General features: G+C 46.3%; 1 protein-coding gene across 5 annotated transcripts in view; it reads right to left on the bottom strand.

Annotated features, from left to right (window-relative positions):
• Window positions 1-7,614: 7,614 nt before the first annotated feature.
• LOC119966630 overlaps window positions 7,615-24,793 on the bottom strand; it is a 360,402-nt gene continuing 343,223 nt past the window's right edge. For all 5 annotated transcript variants that reach the window (XM_038798649.1, XM_038798647.1, XM_038798645.1 and 2 more), the window contains 2 exons: window positions 22,786-22,844; window positions 7,615-7,902 (listed from right to left, as the gene is read on the bottom strand). The gene's annotated coding sequence lies outside the window, so the exon portion shown is untranslated. The remainder of the gene's footprint in view (window positions 7,903-22,785; window positions 22,845-24,793) is intronic.

A 24,793-nucleotide genomic window follows, 5' to 3' on the forward strand; every position in this document is an offset into this window, starting at 1 on the left:
AGGAGAAAAGTTCCCCAACAAACAGCAAACGAAAAAGACAGAAAAAGCAAACATCTCCTCACACCTTCTTCACAGCTCAATGTCCTCCTTCTCCTGCCAGTTCATTGTCTCTCAAAAATTCCATCACCTCCTCTGGTGCCCTGAAATAATGTTCTAGGCTGTTGAAAGTCACCCAAAGGTGGGCCGGGTTCTTCATCCCAAACTTCACCCCCTTTTCACCCCGGTTATCCTCTTCGCCAGTTCCGTGCCCATGTTCTGGCACACCCGAAGCTCGGTCCCTTCCCAGATGCACCGCCTCATCTACCTCACCCATCTCAGTATCTTCTCTTTATCCAGGAATCGGTGGAGACGCACCACCATTGTCCTCGGCGGATCGTTCGCCTGCCATTTTGCCACCAGAGCCCTCGGTCGACCTCCAGTATCTTGGCTACATACGAGCCAGCATCCGCTCCTTTGATCTTTTCATACGTCCCCATGACTCTTAAGTTCTGTCTCTGGGAGCGATTTTCCAGCTCCTCCGCCTTCTCCTTTAACCGCTTCTGGGTCTACCGCATCATTCCGGTTTCAGCCGCAAACTAGGCAAACTGTTCCTCATGCTCCCCCACCGCCTCCTACACTTTTCGCATAGCCTGGCCCTGGGACTCCAGCCTCTGTTTCACGTGGTCAATTCCCACTTTTAATGGTTCCACCACCTTGGCTAGGCACCAGGACTGGGCTTCCCTCCTCTGCTGGCTAAACTTCTCATTTACAAAATCGGCTAGCTTCTCCGTTGATCACTGGACAGGCAGGGCTGGCCTTTTACTCTTCTTGGCCCGTGGCGCACAAAGATTCTCTTGTTCCAACTGCTCTCTTCTTCTCGACCCACTTCTGGTCCATGAATCCATCCACTAATCCCACTAGTGGAGCTGAACATTCTTCAGTCATCCCTGCACCTTTTTTCACCGAAACAAGAGGGGAAATGGTCCAAAAAAGCCACCTCGAGCAGGAGCTGCCAAATGTGCGACCACTCACTCCATGGCCGCACCTGAAGTCCGGACTTTGATGCCTACGGTAGCTGTCCTCTGGAGGGCCTGGTGCCGGAGAGCCCCGGCCGACCTACCTGTGTCACTGGCATTACTGTGCCACTCCGTGCTGCTCGCTGACCGTGAGACATAAGAACATAAGAACATAAGAACTAGGAGCAGGAGTAGGCCATCTGGCCCCTCGAGCCTGCTCCGCCATTCAATGAGACCATGGCTGATCTTTTGTGGACTCAGCTCCACTTTCCGGCCCGAACACCATAACCCTTAATCCCTTTATTCTTCAAAAAACTATCTATCTTTACCTTAAAAACATGTAATGAAGGAGCCTCAACTGTTTCACTGGGCAAGGAATTCCATAGATTCACAACCCTTTGGGTGAAGAGGTTCCTCCTCAACTCAGTCCTAAATCTACTTCCGCTTATTTTGAGGCTATGTCCCCTAGTTCTGCTGTCACCCGCCAGTGGAAACAACCTGCCCGCATCTATCCTATCTATTCCCTTCATAATTTTAAATGTTTCTATAAGATGCCCCCTCATCCTTCTAAATTCCAACGTGTACAGTCCCAGTCTACTCAACCTCTCCTCATAATCCAACCCCTTCAGCTCTGGGATTAACCTAGTGAATCTCCTCTACACACCCTCCAGTGCCAGTACGTCCTTTCTCAAGTAAGGAGACCAAAACTGAACACAATACTCCAGATGTGGCCTCACTAACACCTTATACAATTGCAACATAACCTCCCTAGTCTTAAACTCCATCCCTCTAGCAATGAAGGACAAAATTCCATTTGCCTTCTTAATCACCTGTTGCACCTGTAATCCAACCTTCTGTGACTCATGCACTAGCACACCCAAGTCTCTCTGCACAGCGGCATGCTTTAATATTTTATCGTTTAAATAATAATCCCGTTTGCTGTTATTCCTACCAAAATGGATGACCTCACATTTGTCAACATTGTATTCCATCTGCCAGACCCTAGCCCATTCACTTAACCTATCCAAATCCCTCTGCAGACTTCCAGTATCCTCTGCACTTTTCGCTTTACCACTCATCTTAGTGTCATCTGCAAACTTGGACACATTGCCCTTGGTCCCCAACTCCAAATCATCTATGTAAATTGCGAACAATTGTGGGCCCAACACGGATCCCTGAGGGACACCACTGGCTACTGATTGCCAACCAGAGAAACACCCATTAATCCCCACTCTTTGCTTTCTATTAATTAACCAATCCTCGATCCATGCTACTACTTTACCCTTAATGCCATGCATCTTTATCTTATGCAGCAACCTTTTGTGTGGCACCTTGTCAAAGGCTTTCTGGAAATCCAGATATACCACATCCATTGGCTCCCCGTTATCTACTCCACTGGAAATGTCCTCAAAAAATTCCACTAAATTAGTTAGGCATGACCTGCCCTTTATGAACCCATGCTGCGTCTGCCCAATGGGACAATTTCTATCCAGATGCCTCGCTATTTCTTCCTTGATGATAGATTCCAGCATCTTCCCTACTACCGAAGTTAAGCTCACTGGCCTATAATTACCCGCTCTATGCCTACCTCCTTTTTTAAACAGTGGTGTCACATTTGCTAATTTCCAATCCACCGGGACCACCCCAGAGTCTAGTGAATTTCGGTAAATTATCACTAGTGCATCTGAAATTTCCCTAGCCATCTCTTTTAGCACTCTGGGATGCATTCCATCAGGGCCAGGAGACATGTCTACCTTTAGCCCCATTAGCTTGCCCATCACTACCTCCTTAGTGATAACAATCCTCTCAAGGTCCTCACCTGTCATAGCCTCATTTCTATCAGTCGCTGGCTGGCATGTTATTGGTGTCTTCCACTGTGAAGACCGACCCAAAAAACCTGTTCAGTTCCTCAGCCATTTCCTCATTTCCCATTATTAAAACTCCCTTCTCATCCTCTAAAGGACCAATATTTACCTTAGCCACTCTTTTTTGTGATATATATTTGTAAAAACTTTTACTGTCTGTTTTTATATTCTGAGCAAGTTTACTCTCATACTCTATCTTACTCTTCTTTATAGCTTTTTTAGTAGCTTTCGGTTGCCCTCTAAAGATTTCCCAGTCCTCTAATCTCCCAGCAATCTTTGCCACTTTATATGCTTTTTCCTTTAATTTGATACTCTCCCTTATTTCCTTAGATATCCACGGTCGATTTTCCCTCTTTCTACCGTCCTTCGTTTTTGTTGGTATAAACCAGGGGTGGGCAAACTACGGCCCGCGGGCCGCATGCGGCCCGCCAAAGGTATTTCTGCGGCCCACCAAGTCATTAAAAAAAAAAAAAAAAAATTTTTTTTTAAAAAAAATTTTTTTTTTTTTTTTTTAATTTTTTTTTAAGGTTAATGCGGGGGGGCTGTTGGGTTACTTACTGGTATAGGGTGGATACGTTGAATTGAGTAGGGTGATCATTGCTCGGCACAACGTCGAGGGCCGAAGGGCCTGTTCTGTGCTGTTCTATGTTCTATATGAGGCGCCCAGAATCATAACCGGGTGAAGTAATTATTTTACTTAATATACTATGTGGCCCTTTGTGAATTGTGAATTTCTGAATGTGGCCCTTGCACGGAAAAGTTTGCCCACCCCTGGTATAAACCTTTGCTGAGTACTGTGAAAAATCGCTTGGAAGGTTCTCCACTGTTCCTCAACTGTTCCACCATAAAGTCTTAGCTCCCAGTCTACCTTAGCTAGTTCTTCTCTCATCCCCTTGTAATCTCCTTGTTTAAACACAAAACACTAATATTTGATTTTACTTCCTCACCCTTCATCTGTATTTTAAATTCCACCATATTGTGATCGCTCCTTCCGAGAGGATCCCTAACTATGAGATCATGAATCAATCCTGTCTCATTACACAGGACAAGATCTAGGACCGCTTGTTCCCTCGTAGGTTCCATTACATACTGTTCTAGGAAACTATCGCGGATACATTCTATAAACTCCTCCTCAAGGTTGCCTTGACCGACCTGGTTAAACCAATTCACATGTAGATTAAAATCCCCCATGATAACTGCTGTACCATTTCTACATGCATCAGTTATTTCTTTGTTTATTGCCTGCCCCACCATAACGTTACTATTTGGTGGCCGATAGACTACTCCCATCAGTGACTTTTTCACCTTACTATTCCTGATTTCCACCCAAATGGATTCAACCTTATCCTCCATAGCACCGATGTCATCCCTTACTATTGCCCGGATGTCATCCTTAAATAACAGAGCAACACCACCTCCCTTACCATCCACTCTGTTCTTCCGAATAGTTTGATATCCTCGGATATTTAACTCCCAGTCGTGACCATCCTTTAACTATGTTTCAGTAATGGCCACTAAATCATAGTCATTTACGATGATTTATGCCATTAACTCATTTACTTTATTCCGAACACTACGAGCATTCAGGTAAAGTACACTTATGTTGGTTTTTTTACCTCTGTTTTGAATCTTAACATCTCCAGTTTTATTCCTTTTGTTATTACTGGGCCTATTCACTGAGACGTTCCAGTGTGAGGAGCAGGGGATTCAGGTGATGTGGAGACCGTTACTGTCTTCCTGGTGGACGGCACCAGGTCGGGCTCCAGCCCTTCGTCCCCCAGACAGTGCCTGTATGGCCCTGGAGAACTCCATGAGGTGGGGCATTTGGCATGAAGCGTCATTCGGCTTGCCAAGCCTGGTGCCTGCCAATTGTCTGCACCATGGTGTTGACAACCTCAACGATTCTCCTCAGTGACTGGGCCACGCTATGGAGTGTCTCGGCAATGTCCACCTGTGTCTGGAACATGCTCTGGAGTGCCTCAGCAATATTGACCTGCATCTGGGACACGTCCCCCTGTGACTGGGACATGCTGTTGAGGCCCTCAGCCATTGTCACCAGAGACTGAGTCATACCTTGGACAACACCACTCAGACGCTGACCTCGTGCTGCAAGCGTTCCAATGCAGTTGCCACCCTAGCAGTGTTGGTCTTGGTGCCACGCATTGTGGTTTTTAATTTTAACCGGGAAGAAATTCAATGCTCAGAATGCTCATGGAAATCCAGGCACCCAGTTGCTTATCCATTTCGCACAGAAGAATTAACTCCTGCCACCTGTATCCTCCAAAATACACTAAATGATTGTCCAAAACAATTGCCAACCAAGGAGGAAAGCAGCAAGTAAACACGGGCAAAACTGCAGAGACAGATGAGTAACTGACATTCATGCAGTGTGTCCACTGAACAAATTGAGGAAAGTGATAAAGAGGTGACATACCAGCAATATGGCAGCCCAGTGAGGAGGTGCTGACATCCATTCAGTGACAGGCTTCCAGCATCAAATTCCTAGGGGTGGACATCTTCAAAAATCTGCCTGGTCCACTCACGTCAACGCTACCATCAAGAAAGCACAACGCCACCTATACTTCCTCAGGAAACTAAGGAAATTCGACATGTCCACATTAACTCTTACCAACGTTTACAGATGCACCATAGAAAGCATCCTATCGGGCTGCATCACAGCCTGGTATGGCAACTGCTCGGCCCAGGACCGCAAGACACTTCAGAGAGTTGTGAACACAGCCCAGTCCATCACACAAACCTGCCTCCCATCCATTGACTCCATCTACACCTCCCGCTGCCTGGGGAAAGCGGACAGCATAATCAAAGACCCCTCCCACCCGGCTTACTCACTCTTCCAACTTCTCCCATCAACAGGAGATACAAAAGTCTGAGAACACGCACAAACAGATTCAAAAACAGATTCCTCCCCGCTGTTACCAGACTCCTAAATGAGCCTCTTATGGACTGACCTGATTAACATTACACTCCTGTATGCTTCACCCGATGCCGGTGTTTATGTGGTTACATTGTGTACCTTGTGTTGCCCTATTATATATTTTCTTTTATTCCCTTTTCTTCCCATGTACTTAATGATCTGTTGAAAAATACTTTTCACTGTACCTCGGTACACGTGACAATAAACAAAATCCAATCCAAGTTGGTAATCTAATCCAAATGCCAATTTGTCCAGTATGACTACTGATAGCTATCTGATCTCAGCAGGTGGAATCTCATAGCTGTGTCCATATACTTGTAGTCTGAGGTCTATCATCAGTCGAAATGATATATGGACATTCTAAAAAAGAACCTTAGAAATATTGCAGACCAGGGGGTGGATTCTCTGCTGGCGGGATTCTCCGTTGTGCCGGTAGGACACCCATGCCCGGGGGTTTCCCGGCGGAGTGGGGTGGCCCCAATGGGAAATTCCATAGGCAGGTGGTGGGGACGGAGAGTCCTACTGCCGGCGAGTGCGCGCTGCCCAGGAAAACATGGCTGGCGGTCCGGACAATCCCACCCCTGAACTTTTGGGAAAACACTGCAGCCGATCAGCCTATGCGGGAGTAAGCATTGAAAATGGTTCAGAGAATCATCCAAGCAAAACTCGCAATATCTACAGGACGTTGCCTGGTATGGAGGAAAGATCTTATGAGGAAAGGTTGAGGGACTTAAGGCTGTTTTCGTTAGAGAGAAGAAGGTTAAGAGGTGACTTAATTGAGGCATACAAAAAGATCAGAGGATTAGATAGGGTGGAGAGTGAGAGCCTTTTTCCTCGGATGGTGATGTCTAGCACAAGGGGACATAGCTTTAAATTGAGAGGAGATAGATATAGGACAGATGTCAGAGGTAGGTTCTTTACTCAGAGAGTAGTAAGGGCGTGGAATGCCCTGCCTACAACAGTAGTGGACTCGCCAACGTTAAGGACATTTAAATGGTCATTGGATAAACATATGGATGATAAGGGAATAGTGTAGATGGGCTTTAGAGTGGTTTCACAGGTCACCGCAACATCGAGGGCCGAAGGGCCTGTACTGCACTGTAATGTTCTATGTTCTATCAGACTGTTCAGTCATGAGAGAACCCATGGAAGACGATGGAATCATTTACAGCTTGATCATACCCGAACAACAAAGAATCTACCAAGATGTTTAAAGCCCAATTTCCAGGAGGGGATCTGGCTTTTGATCAGAAGATGGACCTTGCTCGGCTGTTTCCTTTTTGTCCATCTATAGTTTAAATCCTCTGTAGACAATTAAAAGGTGGACACCAATGCTCCAGCAATGAAGAAGCAACTCTGGAAGAAACCCTGCCATGATGCTTTCTGGGCTCACAATGTTACCAAATAGTGCAACTAAGTGTCAGAGGGTATTGCCAACTCTCAGATTGAAAACCTATGGGCAGCACAGTGTCACAGTGGTTAGCACTGTTGCTTCACAGTGCCAGGGTCCCAGGTTCGATTCCCAGCTTGGGTCTCTGTGCGGAATCTGCACATTCTCCCCGTGTCTGCGTGGGTTTCCTTCGGGTGCTTCGGTTTCCTCCCACAAGTCCCAGAAGTCGTGCTAATAGGTAATTTTGGCATTCTGAATTCTCCCTCTGTGTACCTGAATAGGCGCCGGAATGTGGTGACACGGGGTTTTTCACAGTAACTTCTTTGCAGTGTTAATGTCAGCCCACTTACGACACCAATAAAGATTATTATATTATTATTAAAATCTAAGAATTCATAATTTGAGCTGAGTATTATTTACTCTTCAGACTTTGAATGAAAGACTGTTTATTGACGCTGCTAATTACAATTCAATCGATGAAGGCACCTCACACGTGATGGTCCTTTCCAATTGGCCTTTCCTAGTGTCATATTATTGGTGTGCTCTGGGAAATTGCATTAGCAGTAACAGCATGTCGGGCAGGTGGGGTTATTGCACACTGATCTTGAAAAGCATTTAGGATTCTCTGCGAATTAGGAGGATGATTTTCTTGCCATGTTCCTCAGACATCCCACTTTTTGAATGGAGCAAGTATCTTCGTCTTTCAATTTCAAAAACCTGAAGAAGAAATCCACAGTTACATCAGACAGCTGTCCCCCTTTTATCGTGTTTTCATCTATTCAGCTGAGTACCATGGTATCAAAGAACAAAGAACAAAGAAAAGTACAGCACAGGAACAGACCTTTCGGCCTTCCAGCCCATGCCGACCATGCTGCCCGACTAAACTACAATCTTCTACACTTCCTGGGTCCGTATCCCTCTATTCCCATCTGTTCTTGAAAATACAGAAAAATGTGTCATTTGAAACATGGAAGTCTGGCAATATCTGGTTTGAGAGGGTACAGGGAAAGATCCCACAAAAGGTTAATAGCAGCTGCAAAGAGCAGGGTTATAAAATGCAGATTCTTGCTCACAAGCAGGTTTCGCAGACACACAGGTTTCATGTGGTAAGCTAAAACAATGGCTCACACCTTCATGGAATGTAACTATCTCAGGAAGCATCTGAAAAAGCATGGATGAGAGTTTCAATTGCATTAAGTGACGAATGTTTAAAACAGGCAAGTCTTTCAAGTCATAACCAAGTTAAATTTTAGCATACAGCTAAAAGCAAAGTTTCACACCTTAATTGAAATAAACTCTCTTAGTAAACAGCTGGAAAGGATGGAAGATGCCCAGTCGAATTTGGTGTCAATTTTAAAGTGTAAAATTCTACGAACATCAAGTCAATTAAAAGAAATTGGAGACGACCTGTCTAGGAGAAACATCATTTAAGTCAAAATCAAAGGCAAAGTTATGAGCTGGGGACAATTGGAAAATTAAACGATTCGAAATCACAGAAATAAAAGTTAACTATTGAAACCAAAGCATTTTTTAATCAGATCTGAGAGGAGACGATATGCCCAAAATGAATAATTAGTTGTAGTAAAATGTTTACATCAAAGATACTTTTAACTATCAAAGTGAAACAAGCTCATTTACAATAAAGTCGTTAAAACTTAATAACTCTCAGAAAGAGAATATAAACCCAGGGAGCAGCAGAGGACAGAGGAAACCAGCAACAGGAGAGAAGGGGAGGAGAGCTCAGAGAGAGAGAGAGAGAGAGAGCTCGGTCATGGGAAAGACAAGGCAAGCAGCCGAGTTTAAACAGTGTTACATCTAAGGAAGACTAGAATTTAAACAGGAGTCAGAGTCAGCTTAGAGATAGCTAGCAGAGTTAGCTCTTATAGCTCAGTACATGGATCAACAAGACACAGCAACAGAGCTAACCAGCGAATACATCCCAAGAAGACCAGAATTTAACGAAGATTGAGTGTCGTGGGCCTGAAGGTCTCTACAACTAACCAGCAGCAGTCAGAAGCAAGATCTTTTTTCCTTTCTGTAAAGAAAGTGTTTTCAGCTTTTAAAAGAAAAAATATAATAATAAAAATAACTTAACCTGAAAAAGTGGTTATTAGCTTACTTCACTTCGTTAATAACGCAGGACCCAGGACATCGATGCTATTAAGGGGTAAGTAGGTAAAATTCTTCGGTGAAGGTATGGGTTATACCGGGGGATAACTTGAAAAGATAGTTTGACCTGAATAGCACCCACAGAAGCCTGCATTGGAGTCAGGGAGTAAGAATCCCTTTTCACCATTTAGAATATCGACCTTTTTTTTTGGTATAGGGGGAATTCTAAGAATAGTGGTGAGTTTTAACTTCACATCCTATTCATGTATTTGTCAAGATGCCCCTTAAACGTTACTATCGTCCCTGCTTCCACCACCTCCTCCGGCAGCGAGTTCCAGGCACCCACTACCCTCTGTGTAAAAAACTTGCCTCATACATCTACTCTAAACTTTGCCCCTCGCACCTTAAACCTATGCCCCCCAGTAATTGACCCCTCTACCCTGGGGAAAAGCCTCTGATGATCCACTCTGTCTATGCCCCTCATAATTTTGTAGACCTCGATCAGGTCGCCCCTCAACCTCCGCCGTTCCAGTGAGAACAAACCGAGTTTATTCAACCGCTCCTCATAGCTAATGCCCTCCATACCAGGCAACATCCTGGTAAATCTCTTCTGCACCATCTCTAAAGCATCCACATCCTTCTGGTAGTTTGGCGACCAGAATTGAACACTATACTGCAAGTGTGGCCTAACTAAGGTTCTATACAGCTGCAACGTGACTTGCCAATTCTTATACTCAATGCCCCGGCCAATGAAGGCAAGCATGCCGTATGCCTTCTTGACTACCTTCTCTACCTGTGTTGCCCCTTTCAGTGACCTGTGGACCTGTACACCTAGATCTCTCTGACTTTCAATACTCTTGAGGGTTCTACCATTCACTGTATAATTCCCTACCTGCATTAGACCTTCCAAAATGCATTAACTCACATTTGTCCGGATTAAACTCCATCTGCCATCTCTCAGCCCAAGTCTCCAAATGATCTAAATCCTGCTGCATCCTCTGACAGTCCTCATCGCTATCCACAATTCCACCAACCTTTGTGTCGTCTGCAAACTTACTAATCAGACCAGTTACATTTTCCTCCAAATGATTTATATATACTACGAACAGCAAAGGTCCCAGCACTGATCCCTGCGGAACACTACTAGTCACAGCCCTCCAATCAGAAAAGCACCCTTCCATTGCTACTCTCTGCCTTCTATGACCTAGTCAGTTCTGGATCCACCTTGCCAGCTCAGCCCTGATCTCGTGCGACTTCACCTTTTGTACCAGTCTGCCATGTGGGACCTTGTCAAAGGACTTACAGACAACATCCACTGCCCTACCTGCATTAATCATCTTTGTGACCTCGAAAAACTCTATCAAGTTCATGAGACACAACTTCCCCTTCACAAAACTGTGCTGCCTCTCGCTAATACGTCCATTTGCTTCCAAATGGGAGTAGATCCTGTCTCGAAGAATTCTCTCCAGTAATTTCCCTACCACTGATGTAAGGCTCACCGGCCTATAGTTCATTTACTTTTTTAAGAATTTTAGAGTACACAATTTTTTTTTTCCAATTAATGGGCAATTTAGCGTGGCCAATCCACCTAACCTACACATCTTTGATTGTGGGGATGAAACCCACACAGACACGGGGAAAATGTGCAAAGTCCACACGGACAGTGACCCAGGGCCGGGATTCGAACCTGGGTCCTCAGCACTGTAGGCTGCAGTGCTAACTACTGCGTCACGTGCCGCCCTATGTGTTACATTTACAATGTAGAAAGTCTGTTCGTCTTCTTGTCAAAAGCTATTCCGTTCTGGGTGTTGACTCAAGGAGGTCTTGCTGTAAACCTTGTGTAGTGGCTTGCGTTCGCGCAGGTCTCTGGCACTCTCCTTGCTGCCATTGTCCTGCTTTCTTCTGCTTGTTTCTGTCTTATTGTGCCCTCTGACTGCAACTCAGGAGCCAGATTTCTTGCACAGGTGTCCTTTTGCATAATACCTTGAAAGAATCTTGAATGCAGGACAGCTTCATGGTGGGTTTGACAAACTGCACTTACCACAAAACTTGCTTGCTTGCTATAAGCATTTTCATTAATGTGGAGATGCCAGTGTTGGACTGGGGTGGGCACAGTAAGAAGTATTATAACACCAGCTTAAACTCCAACAGGTTTATGTAGAATCACTAGCTTTCGGAGCGTAGTTCCTTCATCAGGTGAGTGCAGAGGTAGGCTACACAAACACAGCATATAAAGTATAATAAGTCCACAGAGGCAGAAGTCCAGTCACCAGAATTCCTTTTATTTAAAAACCCAACAGCTGAACAACCATGACCATTCAGTCTGCTGTCTACACTGGGAGTGCAGAGGATCTGCACTCCTGTTATATACACAGAAAGGGATTCCCACTAATCAGGGAACTCGTATTCGATTGGCCAATCTCAAAGGCCTGGCCTAAGTCATTACAGCCCTCCCCCCCCAAAGTCCGAGGAGCCCCCGTGGTCCTCGTGACTCATGACTCATGGGTCTCCTGCTTCGTTTTTGTGCCAGGTCCGGCTCCTCCACTTCGGCCTCCGATGTAGGGGGTATAACGGCTAGGCGTTATACCCCGGCTATTCCCACACGTATCTCATACGACACAGGTCCTGTCCTGGCCTTGACTGTTCCAGCTACCTATGTGGGGCCATTTGCATAATTTCTGACCCATACATTTTCATCCGTGTTAAACTGCCTTTCTCGGCGAGTGTTATCGTGGCCCCTGCATTGGGCCTCTTGGTGTCGCTCTATACTGCCACCTAAATTTGGGAATAGTAGACTCAGCCGGGTTCAGAGTTGTCTGCCCATGAGTAGCTCCGCCGGTGCTATTCCCATTGTGGCATGTGGGGTTGTTCTGTCGTCAAATAACCAGCGCTACAGTTTGGTGTCCAATGATGCTGCTCACTGTTTCTTCAACCCGACTTTTATGGTCTGGACAGCATTCTCCGCCTAACCATTTGATGCCGGGTGGTATTGTGTTTTATTTTTGATAAAACCGGGTCCCTTTGGGTACCCGTACCAGCCTCCCCGAACAGGCGCCGGAATGTGGCGACTAGGGGCTTTTCACAGTAACTTCATTTGAAGCCTACTTGTGACAATAAGCGATTTCATTTAATTTCATTTCATAAACGAATGTTTTGTGTGGCCGCTGGAAGGGTATCCAGGAAATGCAACATCATTACCGTTTCCTCTATTTTGGGTACTAATGGTGGGGCGTCCGGTAATGCCAGCCTGCTTAGTGCGTTTGCCACCCGGGTTCCTGGCCGATGCTCCAGTTGATACTGGTACGCCGCCAGTAGTAGGGCCCAGCGTTGGATTCAGGCCGAAGCTATTGGTGGTATTGCTTTGTCTTCTTTCAACAAACTCAGCAATAGCTTGTGGTCTGTAATTATCGTGAATTTCCGCCCGTACAAGTACTGGTGAAATTTCTTAACCGCGAAAATCACAGCCAGTCCTTCCTTTTCCATTTGTACTTTCATTCTGTTGCTGCCAGCGTCCTGGAAGCAAACACTATGGGTCGTTCCTGTCCGTTTTGCCCTGTGTGTGCCAAAACTGCACCAACGCCATATGGAGACGCACTTACGTGAGCACCGACTCTTTCCTGAGGTCGTAGTGCCAAGACGTTCTCTGAGGAAAGCTGTTATTTTATCTTCTTGAAAGCCCTGTCTTGGCGGGCGGCCACTCCCAGGCTTGCCCCTTTTTTAGTAATTGGTGGAGGGGGTCCAAGATGGAAGCTCTGTTCTGTATGAACTTTCCATAATATGTCACCAGTCCTAAAAAAGACCTTAACTCCTGGATTGCAGTGAGGGCCGGGGCATCTTTAATTGTCCTCACCCAATCATCCAAAGAGTGTAGCCCTGATTTGTCAACCTTGTATCCCAGATAGGTTACTTGAGGTGCTAGGAAAATACATTTCTCCCACTTTAGGCGCACACCTGCTGCTGAAAACCTCCTGAGGACTTCCTCCAGGTTTTGCAGGTGTTCTGCCTTTGTTTTTCCTGTAATGAGGATGTCGTCCAGGTAAATGGCGACTTGTGGTAGCCCTTGCAATATATTCTCCATTGTCTTCTGGAATATCGCACAAGCTGACGATACCCCTAAGGGTAATCCTGTATACTGAAACAGGCCCTTCAGGGTGTTTATCGTTGAGAATTTTTGGGTCTCTTCGTCCAGCTTCAGCTGTAGATATGCGTGGCTCATATCCAGCTTTGAGAATAGGGGTCCTCCAGCCAGCTTTGAATACAAATCCTCAATCCGTGGAATTGGGTATTTTTCCAGTTGTGAGGAGCAATTTGTTTGAAATCTCCACAAAGGCGGACCCAGCCTTACGGCTTAAGGATAGGCACCACGGGTGCCACCCACTCTGCAAACTGGATCGATTTTATTATTCCCTCATGCTCTAATCATTTTATTTCCATATCGACTTTCTGCCTTAATGCGAAGGGTACTGGTCGGGCCTTGTAGAATTTTGGGACTGCCTCTGGATCTACATGCAAGGTCGCCTTTGCTCCCTTTATTGTTCCAAGCCCTTCTCGGAAAACCTCTGGGTATTTGCACAGAAGTTCGCTCAGGCGGCCATTTTCCAGCTGGAAAATGTTTACCCAATCCAGCTGGGTTTCTTTTAGCCAGTTTTGTCCAATAAGCTTGATCCCATACCTTCCACTACCATTAAAGGCAGCCTAACCAGTTGCCCTCCATAAGCCACAGTTATATGGGTTGTGCCCAACACTCTCAGTGGTTCCCCTGTGTATGTCCTCAGTTTTGCCGAGGTCCTGGTTAGGAATAAGGGTTGGAGTCAAGTACGAATTTTATTGAATACTGTTTCCCCTGTCACTGATACGGCTGCTCCAGTGCCGACTCCCATCAGTGTGGGACGTCCATTCAACCTGATGGACAATTTAATGGGTTTTGATTTCATTATCGTTACACAATTACACAAAACGTCGGAGGTAGGTGGGGCTTCTAGGGTATGCATTCTCCTGTACCCCGCCCTGTGTGACCATCTCCAAGATGATGGTTTTGGGCTTCTATTTCTCCTTTTGGCTCCGATCTCGCAACAATTACAATATTGTGCCGGGCAAAAGGCTGCAGGGGCTGCCATCTGTCTGGACCTGATTTTCCCTTGCTTGGGAGGACTTCTGCAAGTGGGCCTGGTTAACTTAGTATCCGAGTCATTCCTGAGGGTATGCAGTTGCCTATCCCCCAGTGGTAGTCCCTTAACTCAGTTTCGCTGGTATGGCTGTCTACCTCAGGCATTGTCAAAGTCGGGAGCGCGACCCGTCGGCAGGGCCACGGAGCCATCCATCGCGGCGACCCGATCGCGCAAATCCACGTGCAACAGCCGCAGCAGCCAGATTTTAATAACAGCGGCTGAAAGCGGCCTTCAAAATGGCCACGAACATATTTTAAAAATGCGCATGCGTACCGATGATCGGGCACGCATGCGCAGTGTGGCCTCATTTTTTTTATAGTCACAATCTTTTTTTTACAAGTTTGGGGAGTTTTATTCATTTTATTTTATTCATTTATTTTATTCATTTCATTTTATTCATTTATTTTTTTATTTTTTTCATTTATTTTATTAATTTGATTTTTATTTTTTTAAGGCTTATCTGATAAAATTTAACAGGAAAAAAATGCAGAACTTTGGACAGATGGAGACTCCATACTTTCCGACACAGGAAGGCTTCACCTTCACCAACAGGTTCCATTGGAGGAGCGTGTACAAGGACCAAAGGGACCCAAAACCTATTCCTCCATTTTTGTCAGCAGCAAACAAGGTAGCACGGTAGCATTGTGGTTAGCACAATTGCTTCACAGCTCCAGGGTCCCAGGTTCGATTCCGGCTTGGGTCACTGTCTGTGTAGAGTCTGCACATCCTCCCCGTGAGTGCGTGGGTTTCCACCGGGTGCTCTGGTTTCCTCCCACAGTCCAAAGCGTGGTACATTGGCGAGACCATGCAGACGCTGCGACAACGAATGAATGGACATTGCGCAACAATCACCAGGCAGGAATGTTCCCTTCCAGTCGGGGAACACTTCAGCAGTCGAGGGCATTCAGCCTCTGATCTCTGGGTAAGCGTTTTCCAAGGCAGCCTTCAGGACGCTCGACAATGCAGAATCGCCGAGTAAAAATTTATAGCCAAGTTTCACACACATGAGGGCGGCCTCAACCGGGACCTGGGATTCATGTCGCATTAGATTCATCCCCCACCATCTGGCCTGGGCTTGCGGAATCCTACCAACTGTCCTGGTTTGATACAATTCACACCTCTTTAACCTGGGGTTACCCCTATCTCTGGATCTGTAAAGACTTAATTACCTGAAAATGCTCGCTTTCTAAGCATTGTCTTGCATCTTTGAATTTGTCTGTATATATATATGTTTCTGCAACATACCTCTTCATTCACCTGAGGAAGGAGCAGTGCTCCGACAGCTCGCATTTGAAACAAACCTGTTGGACTTTAACCTGGTGTTGTAAGACTTCTTACTGTTTCCGAATAAAGGCATTTTGCCTGTCAGTGGCTTACCCTCAACATGTGACAGCTGCTGATGAGCAGGTTTCTTCGGGTCATTCCGTTTTCCTCATCCCCACTGTAATACGTCCACGGACGCAGAAGTCCCGTCACCAGAATTCCTTTTATTTACAAACCCAACAGCTGAACAACCATGACCATTCAGTCTGCTGTCTACACCGGGAGTGCAGAGGATCTGCACTCCTGTTATATACACAGAAAGGCATTCCTTGATTGGGCCACTAATCAGGGAACTCGTATTCTAATTGGCCAGTCTCAAAGGCCTGGCCTAAGTCATTACAAAAGACAAAGCCAATGGTGCAACGTTAGGCTTTGAATGTGGGTCTTTGTAGGTAATTAAGTCTTTACAGGTCTGGAAGGTGCGACTGGAGAGAGGGATATTCACAGGTTAAAGAAGTGTGAATTGTCTAAAGCCAGACAGTTGGAAGTATTTCGCAAGTATCTGGTCTCGGAAAAGTTTCATTTGTTGTCCTTGCCACTGTATCTGCTGACAGATTGGTTCATTGATTCCTGGTGCACACCAGGGATTGATCTGTAGTACAGCTATCACAGTGATAGCTGTGTATATTGAAAATGCTGTTCAGAGAGCCATGTCTGAGATGATCAGATACAGCTGCTTCCAATGCCCTGGTCTTAAATTTTTCCAGCTTGCCTTGCCATACGGTTTGTTCTGAAAGAAGGTGTCACTCACATAAACTTCCGGGTAGCAGCGAAGCTCAAGTACTCTCTGTCCATTTTCATTTATCTCTCCCAGGTGAGAGGGCCACGACTCATGGTCCTCACCTACTCATAAGCTGAAAACTCTTCTGGGTAAAGGTATCATGACTAAGGTATTCTGCTGTTACCAGTGTCAAGCTTCTCATATAATTATATTTTGCCTCTACAATTAAGCACATTGTGAAAACACAGATCTTTATGAGGTTAACTAGTCCTATCTAAGTTGAGAAATGGTTGAACCGAACATGTTCTGAACTATTCATGGGGAGGTTTCATGGGGGAAGGGGTTTTATCATTGAGAGTTCCAAGGTTTTTGCAGTGGGGTCTAAAACCTGCCCATGCATTTCCTCGGAACCCTTCTCTGCCAGATGAATGAGTAAAGATTTTATTTCAGTAATTGCCTTTTCGAGAGCCTTGTATATTGTAGGGAAGATATATCAATGTTTACTCCATCAAGTTCCCTGTAATCACAGCTGTCTGGTAAACATTATAGATCAACTGTAAGTTATCTGGCAATTCTATATGTATGGTCTTGACGTCACAGCTTGTCAATCAAAGAGTTGGCATTTCCTTTCGTCACTTTTGTTTTGTTTGTTTACCTGGATTCCATGCACTTGTTGAGCAGAGATCTAACTTCCAAGCACCTATTGAAGCAGGTGGACTGCAGCGGGTCAGCACCTGTCAAGCCAGGCATCCCCCGACTAGTAAAGAGTTGTGCTGTTAAGCCCAATGTGCAATTATGTTTTCATCTTTATCTGCCTGGGAGATTCTTGGGCGGGTTTCTCCGTCCCGCCTCGCCAGATTTCTGGTTCAGCACGCCGTTGGGATTCTGCATTTCGTCAGCTGGTCAATGGGGTTTCCCTTGTGGGGCAGCTACACACCGTGAGGAGACCCCCAGACTGCCGGCAAAATGGAGCATCCTGGCGGTGGAGAATTCAGCCCCTTGTGTCTGCAATTCTCCATGTCACCAGGATTTCCCATGCCTGGTATTCTCCCTTCTGGGGTCTAAGTCCCCACGTCGGCGGGAATACTGGCACCAACCACTCCGGCATCAACATTCCCCGCAAGTGCAGAATTCTCCACATTTTCGTGGGCTAGGTGAACGGGATGTTCTCTTCCCCCACACCACCCCCAATATGGCTGAGCCCTACAGGGGCCCGGCGAGAAAGATAGAAGTGCCCGCCCGCAGATAAGAACATAAGAACTAGGAGCAGGAGTAGGCCATCTAGCCCCTCGAGCCTGCTCCGCCATTCATTGAGATCATGGCTGATGTTTTGTGGACTCAGCTCCACTTTCCGGCCCGAACACCATAACCCTTAATCCCTTTATTCTTCAAAAAACTATCTATCTTTACCTTAAAAACATTTAATGAAGGAGTCTCAACTGCTTCACTGGGCAAGGAATTCCATAGATTCACAATCCTTTGGGTGAAGAAGTTCTTCCTCAACTCAGTCCTAAATCTACTTCCCCTTATTTTGAGGCTATGCCCCCTAATTCTGCTTTCACCCGCCAGTGGAAATAACCTGCCCGCATCTATCCTATCTATTCCCTTCATAATTTTATATGTTTCTATAAGATCCCCCCTCATCCTTCTAAATTCCAATGAGTACAGTCCCAGTCTACTCAACCTCTCCTCGTAATCCAACCCCTTCAACTCTGGGATTAACCTAGTGAATCTCCTCTGCACACCCTCCAGCGCCAGTACGTCCTTTCTCAAGTAAGGAGACCAAAACTGAACACAATACTCCAGATGTGGCCTCACTAACACCTTATACAATTGCACCATAACCTCCCTAGTCTTAAACTCCATCCCTCCAGCAATGAAGGACAAAAATTCCATTTGCCTTCTTAATCACCTGTTGCACCTGTAAACCAACTTTTTGCGACTCATGCATTAGCACACCCAGGTCTCTCTGCACAGCAGCATGCTTTAATATTTTATCATTTAAATAATAATCCCTTTTGCTGTTATTCTTACCAAAATGGATAACCTCACATTTGTCAACATTGTATTCCATCTGCCAGACCCTAGCCCATTCACTTAACCTATCCAAATCCCTCTGCAGACTTCCAGTATCCTCTGCACTTTTCGCTTTACCACTCATCTTAGTGTCATCTGCAAACTTGGACACATTGCCCTTGGTCCCCAACTCCAAATCATCTATGTAAATTGTGAACAATTGTGGGCCCAACACTGATCCCTGAGGAGCACCACTAGCTACTGATTGCCAACCAGAGAAACATCCATTAATCCCCACTCTTTGCTTTCTATTAATTAACCAATCCTCTATCCATGCTACTACTTTACCCTTAATGCCCTGCATCTTTATCTTATGCAGCAACCTTTTGTGTGGCACCTTGTCAAAGGCTTTCTGGAAATCCAGATATACCACATCCATTGGCTCCCCATTATCTACTGCACTGGTAATGTCCTCAAAAAATTCCACTAAATTAGTTAGGCACGACCTGCCCTTTATGAACCCATGCTGCGTCTGCCCAATGGGACAATTTCCATCCAGATGCCTCGCTATTTCTTCCTTGATGATAGATTCCAGCATCTTCACGACTACCGAAGTTAAGCTCACTGGCCTATAATTACCCACTCTCTGCCTACCTCCTTTTTCAAGCAGTGGAGTCACGCTTGCCAATTTCCAGTCCGCCGGGACCACCCCAGAGTCTGGTGAATTTTGGTAAATTATCACTACTGCATTTGCAATTACCCTCGCCATCTCTTTTAGCACTCTGGGATACATTCCATCAGGGCCAGGAGACTTGTCTACCTTTAGTTTGCCCATTACTACCTCCTTAGTGATAGCAATTATCTCAAGGTCCTCACGTGTCATAGCCTCATTTCTATCAGTCACTGGCATGTTATTTGTGTCTTCCACTGTGAAGTCTGACCCAGAAAACCTGTTCAGTTCCTCAGTCATCTCTCATTATTAAATCTCCCTTCTCATCCTCCAAAGGACCAATATTTACCATTGCCAGTCTTTTTTGTTTTATATATTGTAGAAACTTTTATTATCTGTTTTTATATTCTGAGCAAGTTTACTCTCATAATCTCTTTTACTCTTCTTTATAGCTTTTTTAGTAGCTTTCTGTTGCCCCCTAAAGATTTCCCAGTCCTCTGGTCTCCCACTAATCTTTGTCCCTTTGAATGCTTTTTCCTTCAATTTGATACTCTCCCTTATTTCCTTAGATATCCACGGTCGATTTTCCCTCTTTCTACCATCCTTCCTTTTTATTGGTATAAACCTTTGCTGAGCACTGTGAAAAATCGCTTGGAAGGTTCTCCACTGTTCCTCAACTGTTTCACCATAAAGTCTTTGCTCCCAGTCTACCTTAGCTAGCTCTTCTCTCATCCCATTGTAATCTCCTTTGTTTGAGCACAAAACACTAGTGTTTGATTTTACCTTCTCACCCTCCATCTGTATTTTAAATTCCACCATATTGTGATCGCTCCTTCCAAGAGGATCCCTAACTATGAGATCATGAATCAATCCTGTCTCATTACACAGGACAAGATCTAGGACCGCTTGTTCCCTCGTAGGTTCCATTACATACTGTTCTAGGAAACTATATCGGATACATTCTATAAACTCCTCCTCAAGGCTGCCTTGACCAACCTGGTTAAACCAATTGACATGTAAATTAAAATCCCCCATGATAACTGCTGTACCATTTCTACATGCATCAGTTATTTCTTTGTTTATTGCCTGCCCCACCATAATGTTACTATTTGGTGGCCTATAGACTACTCCTATCAGTGACATTTTCGCCTTACTATTCCTGATTTCCACCCAAATGGATTCAACCTTATCCTCCTTTTCATAGCACCGATGTCATCCCTTACTATTGCCCGGATGTCATCCTTGAATAACAGAGCTACACCACCTCCATTACCATCCACTCTGTCCTTCCGAATAGTTTGATACCCTCGGATATTTAACTCGCAGTCTTGACCATCCTTTAACCATGTTTCAGTAATGGCCACTAAATCATAGTCATTCACGATGATTTGCGCCATCAACCCATTTACCTTATTCCGAATACTACGAGCATTCAGGTATAGTACACTTATGTTGGCTTTTATACCTCTGTTTTGAATCTTAACACCTTGATCAGTAACCTCTCCTAATTCTCCTATTTCCTCTTAACTTTTCTCCTAATTTTCCTTGTTGTTGAACCCATATCTTCATGTAACAACCTGCCACATTGCTTACCATTTACGTTTTTACTTCCTGTTTTATTCCTTTTAGTATTACTGGGCCTATTGGCTGAGCTCCCCTCAGTCACTGTACATTGTACTGTCGTCCTTTTTGATTTTTGACTGTGGCTTCTCTGCCTTACACTTTCCCCCTTACTGCCTTTTGTTTCTGTCCCTGTTTTACTACCTTTCGACGTCCTGCATTGGTCCCCATCCCCCTGCCACATTAGTTTAAACCCTCCCCAACAGCTCGAGCAAAACACTAGGACATCGGTTCCAGTCCTGCCCAGAGGCAGACCATCCAGTTTGTACTGGTCCCACCTCCCCCAGAACCAGATCCAATGCCCCAGGAATTTGAATCCCTCCACCTTGCACCATCTCTCGAGCCACCATTCATCCTATCTATCCTGACATTCCTACTCTGACTAGCCCGTGGCACTGGTAGCAATCATGAGATTACTACCTTTGAGGTCCTACATTTTAGTTTAACTACTAACTCCCTGAATTCAGCTTGTAGGACCTCGTCCCATTTTTTACCTATATCATTGGTGCCTATGTGCAACACGGCAGCTGGCTGTTCACCCTCCCCACCCCCCAGAATGTCCTGCAGCCGCTCCGAGACATCCTTGACCCTTGCACCAGGGAGGCAACATACCATCCTGGAGTCTCGATTGCGTCCACAGAACCGCCTGTCTATTCAATGGGCGGATCAATGGGCGGAGGGTTGCCAGGCCACCGTGGGTCCTCCCTGGGGTCGAATCCCCACACACCCCCTGAGGACAGCCCCCGCATACTCACCTGCCAGGTCCTGCTGTGCATGAAGTGAGTAATTCATGCCGGCGGGATTGGCCAAAAATGGACAGCCGCTCATCTCATTGGGGCCCCCGACCAGCGTGGCGTGAATCCCGCCACTGCACGTAAAATGACGCCGGAGAATATGGCAGCTGGCTTAGGGGCGGCAGGGCAGGATTCCCGCCTCCTCCCAGGAATTCTCCGGCCCGGCGGTAGGTCTGAGAAATGCCATTTGAATTTGATTCTCCAAGTGTCTGCTAACCTCTGACCTAACACCAGAGCGACACGGTTGCACAGTGGTTAGCATTGTTGCTTCACAGCTCCAGGGTCCCAGGTTCGATTCCCGGCTTGGGTCACAGTCTGTGCGGAGTCTGCACGTTCTCCCCGTGTCTGTGTGTGTTTCCTCCGGTTTCCTCCCACAGGTCCCGAAAGACGGGCTTGTTAGGTGAATTGGACATTCTGAATTCTCCCTCTGTGTATCCGAACAGGTGCCGGAATGTGGAGACTAGATAAACCACATCTGAATACCTTTGATCAACAAAAATATATCAATCACCTTGCACCTTGAACGATCAATTTTCCTCGGGTTCTCAGTATGTTTTGAATTCTCAATTATTTGGGATTCCCTATTGTTCAGATTTCTGGATTTCCAAGGGGCGGAATTCTCCGACCCTCCACGCATGCGCGAACTCGCGGCGGCCATTCGGCGTCACCCCACCAGCATCCACCTAGCCCCCTAAACAGTTGAGAATTCCTCACCTTGGGGGCCATTGACGCCGGAGCCGTTGGTGCCGGTTTTCCCGCCGGCTTGGTCCCCAGAAGGGAGAATCCCGGCCCATGTGTCTGAGACTTTTTTTTTAAATTTAGAGTACCCAATTAATTTTTTCCAATGAAGGGGCAATTTAGCATAGCCAATCCACCTACCCTTCACATCTTTGGGTTGTGGGGGCGAAACCCACGCAAACACGGGGAGAATGTGCAAACTCCATCCTGTGTCTGAGACTTGCCCTTTGTTTGGGTCTCGTCTGAGTCCAGGATCAGTCCTGTATCTGGAAAAACCCCTGTGTCTTGAATTATACAAGTATCTAGATTTCACTGTATATTTGGAATTCTGTATGTCAGAGACTTTCACTCAGAGTCATAGAATCTTTCTCTGGCAGCAAAAAAATAGTGAGTGATGAATGCAATTGTTCAAATTAAGGCTTGTAGTGTTTTAGAACTTACTGTGTCAGAGTCAGATAGTTGCAGAGTTTCATGTTTCCATGGTCATCATGTTCAGGATCCTGTCATTAACAAGAGAACAGAAGTTCTTAGGACAAATCTTGTCGACCACAAACATTAAAATTACAAATTCACTTGAATATTAAGAGGAGCGATGTCGGGGCAAGAACAGTCGACTTCAGGATATGAATGTCAGTGCTGAAAAATGAAATGAAATGAAAATGAAAATCGCTTATTGTCGCAAGTAGGCTTCAATGAAGTTACTGTGAAAAGCCCCTAGTCGCCACATTCCGACGCCTGTTCGGGGAGGCTGGTACGGGAATTGAACCGTGCTGCTGGCCTGCCTTGGTCTGCTTTAAAAGCCAGCAATTTAGCCCAGCATTGCTGGTGCAATGGGAAATGTCCAGTAAAGATATATTTCTACTCAGAATTCTCAAGATAGGGGGCGGGATTCTCTGATCCTGAGGCTAAGTGTTGTTGCCGTCGTAAACGGCGTCGCATTTTACAACGGCGCAACAGGCCCCTAAGAGCAGCGATCCTGTGTTGCACAGGTAGTCAGCACGGCTCTGGAGCGACTCACGCAGCTCCAGCTGCCGATACCGGCATCAGAACGGGCGGCGCAGGTCTACGCATGCACACTACTGCCGGCACGAGTTTGCTCATGAGTGCTACGCCCGGCGCAAATTCGCACATGCGCATGGGTTTCCTTCGACACGCCAGCCCTGACACAGGATGGCGGAAAGCTACAGTGGCGCGGCGCAGAGAAACATAGGCCCCCACCAGGATAAGCCCGTCTGCCAATTGGTAGGCCCCGATGGCGGGCCAGGCCACCGTGGAGGCCCCCCCGGGGGTCGGAACCCCCTTCCCCCACCAGGCCGCCCCCCCACAGGATGAATGGCGATGTTCCGCCGGGTAGGGCCACACGTGAATGGCGCCGGTGGCACTCGGCCTATCTCGGCCCATCGTGCACGGAGAATCAGTGGATCAGTGTCGGTGCGGCGCCGCGTGAATCGCGCCCCCGCCGCCCCACCCCCACCCACCCCCCCCCCCCCCACCCCTCACCACCCCCCGCTGATTCTCCCAGCCGGCCCGGGGTCGGAGAATCCTGCCCAGGGACTTTATTCAAACCCTCTGAAATTGACTTTCCCTTTAAAAAGTGGATAAGGTTCTGCAAAGTTGGACGATGGTCAGGTGATCTTTTGTGATTTCTGCATGCTTGTGAATCTACACTTGTGCATTTACACCTCCTATTGCCTGGTATTTATCAAAACCAAAATTCAATGGTTCCCCCCCCCCCCCCCCCCCCACCCACCCCCTAAACATCCAGACTGCAGTCTGTAACCTTGGAACTTAATGAAAAGTGAGGTGCAGAGAAACCAATTTATCACAGGGGCTGGTTTGGCACACTGGGCTAAAACGCTAGCTTTTAAAGCAGACCAAGGCAGACCAGCAGCACAGTTCAATTCCCGTAACAGCCTCCCTGAACAGGCGCCGGAATGTGGTGACTAGGGACTTTTCACAGTAACTTCAGTTGAAGCCTACTTGTGACAATAAGCGATTTTCATTTTTCACAGTATTATAAACCCCCATGAGACACACGGGGACAACCCGATTAATCTCCCCCTGAGCCTCGTGGAGTAAAGCCGCCCCCCCCCCCTCCCTCCTCACCCTTAGGGACGGAGGCCCATCAGTGGGATAGTTAATTTGGGACATTAAAAGATGGCCCAGGTAGGAGCCGAGCTGCAATATAGTCCTGGCTGGGACTGGAACTGTTACTTGTCGATACTTTACTTTGGCAATAAACCGTTCAGCTTAACTCTCCTTTCCAGGCTCCTCTGTGACTATGGGCAGCAAGGTAGCCCAGTGGTTAGCACTGTTGTTTCACTGTCTGTGCGGAGTCTGCACGTTCTCCCTGTGGCTGTGTGAGTTTCCTCTGGTTTCCTCCCACAGCCGAAGACATGCCGTTCATGAATTTGGACATTCTGAATTCTCCCTAAAGCGAATAGGCCCC

The sequence above is a fragment of the Scyliorhinus canicula genome, chromosome 5 (genome assembly GCF_902713615.1).
Source record: "Scyliorhinus canicula chromosome 5, sScyCan1.1, whole genome shotgun sequence".
NCBI classification, from domain to species: domain Eukaryota; kingdom Metazoa; phylum Chordata; class Chondrichthyes; order Carcharhiniformes; family Scyliorhinidae; genus Scyliorhinus; species Scyliorhinus canicula.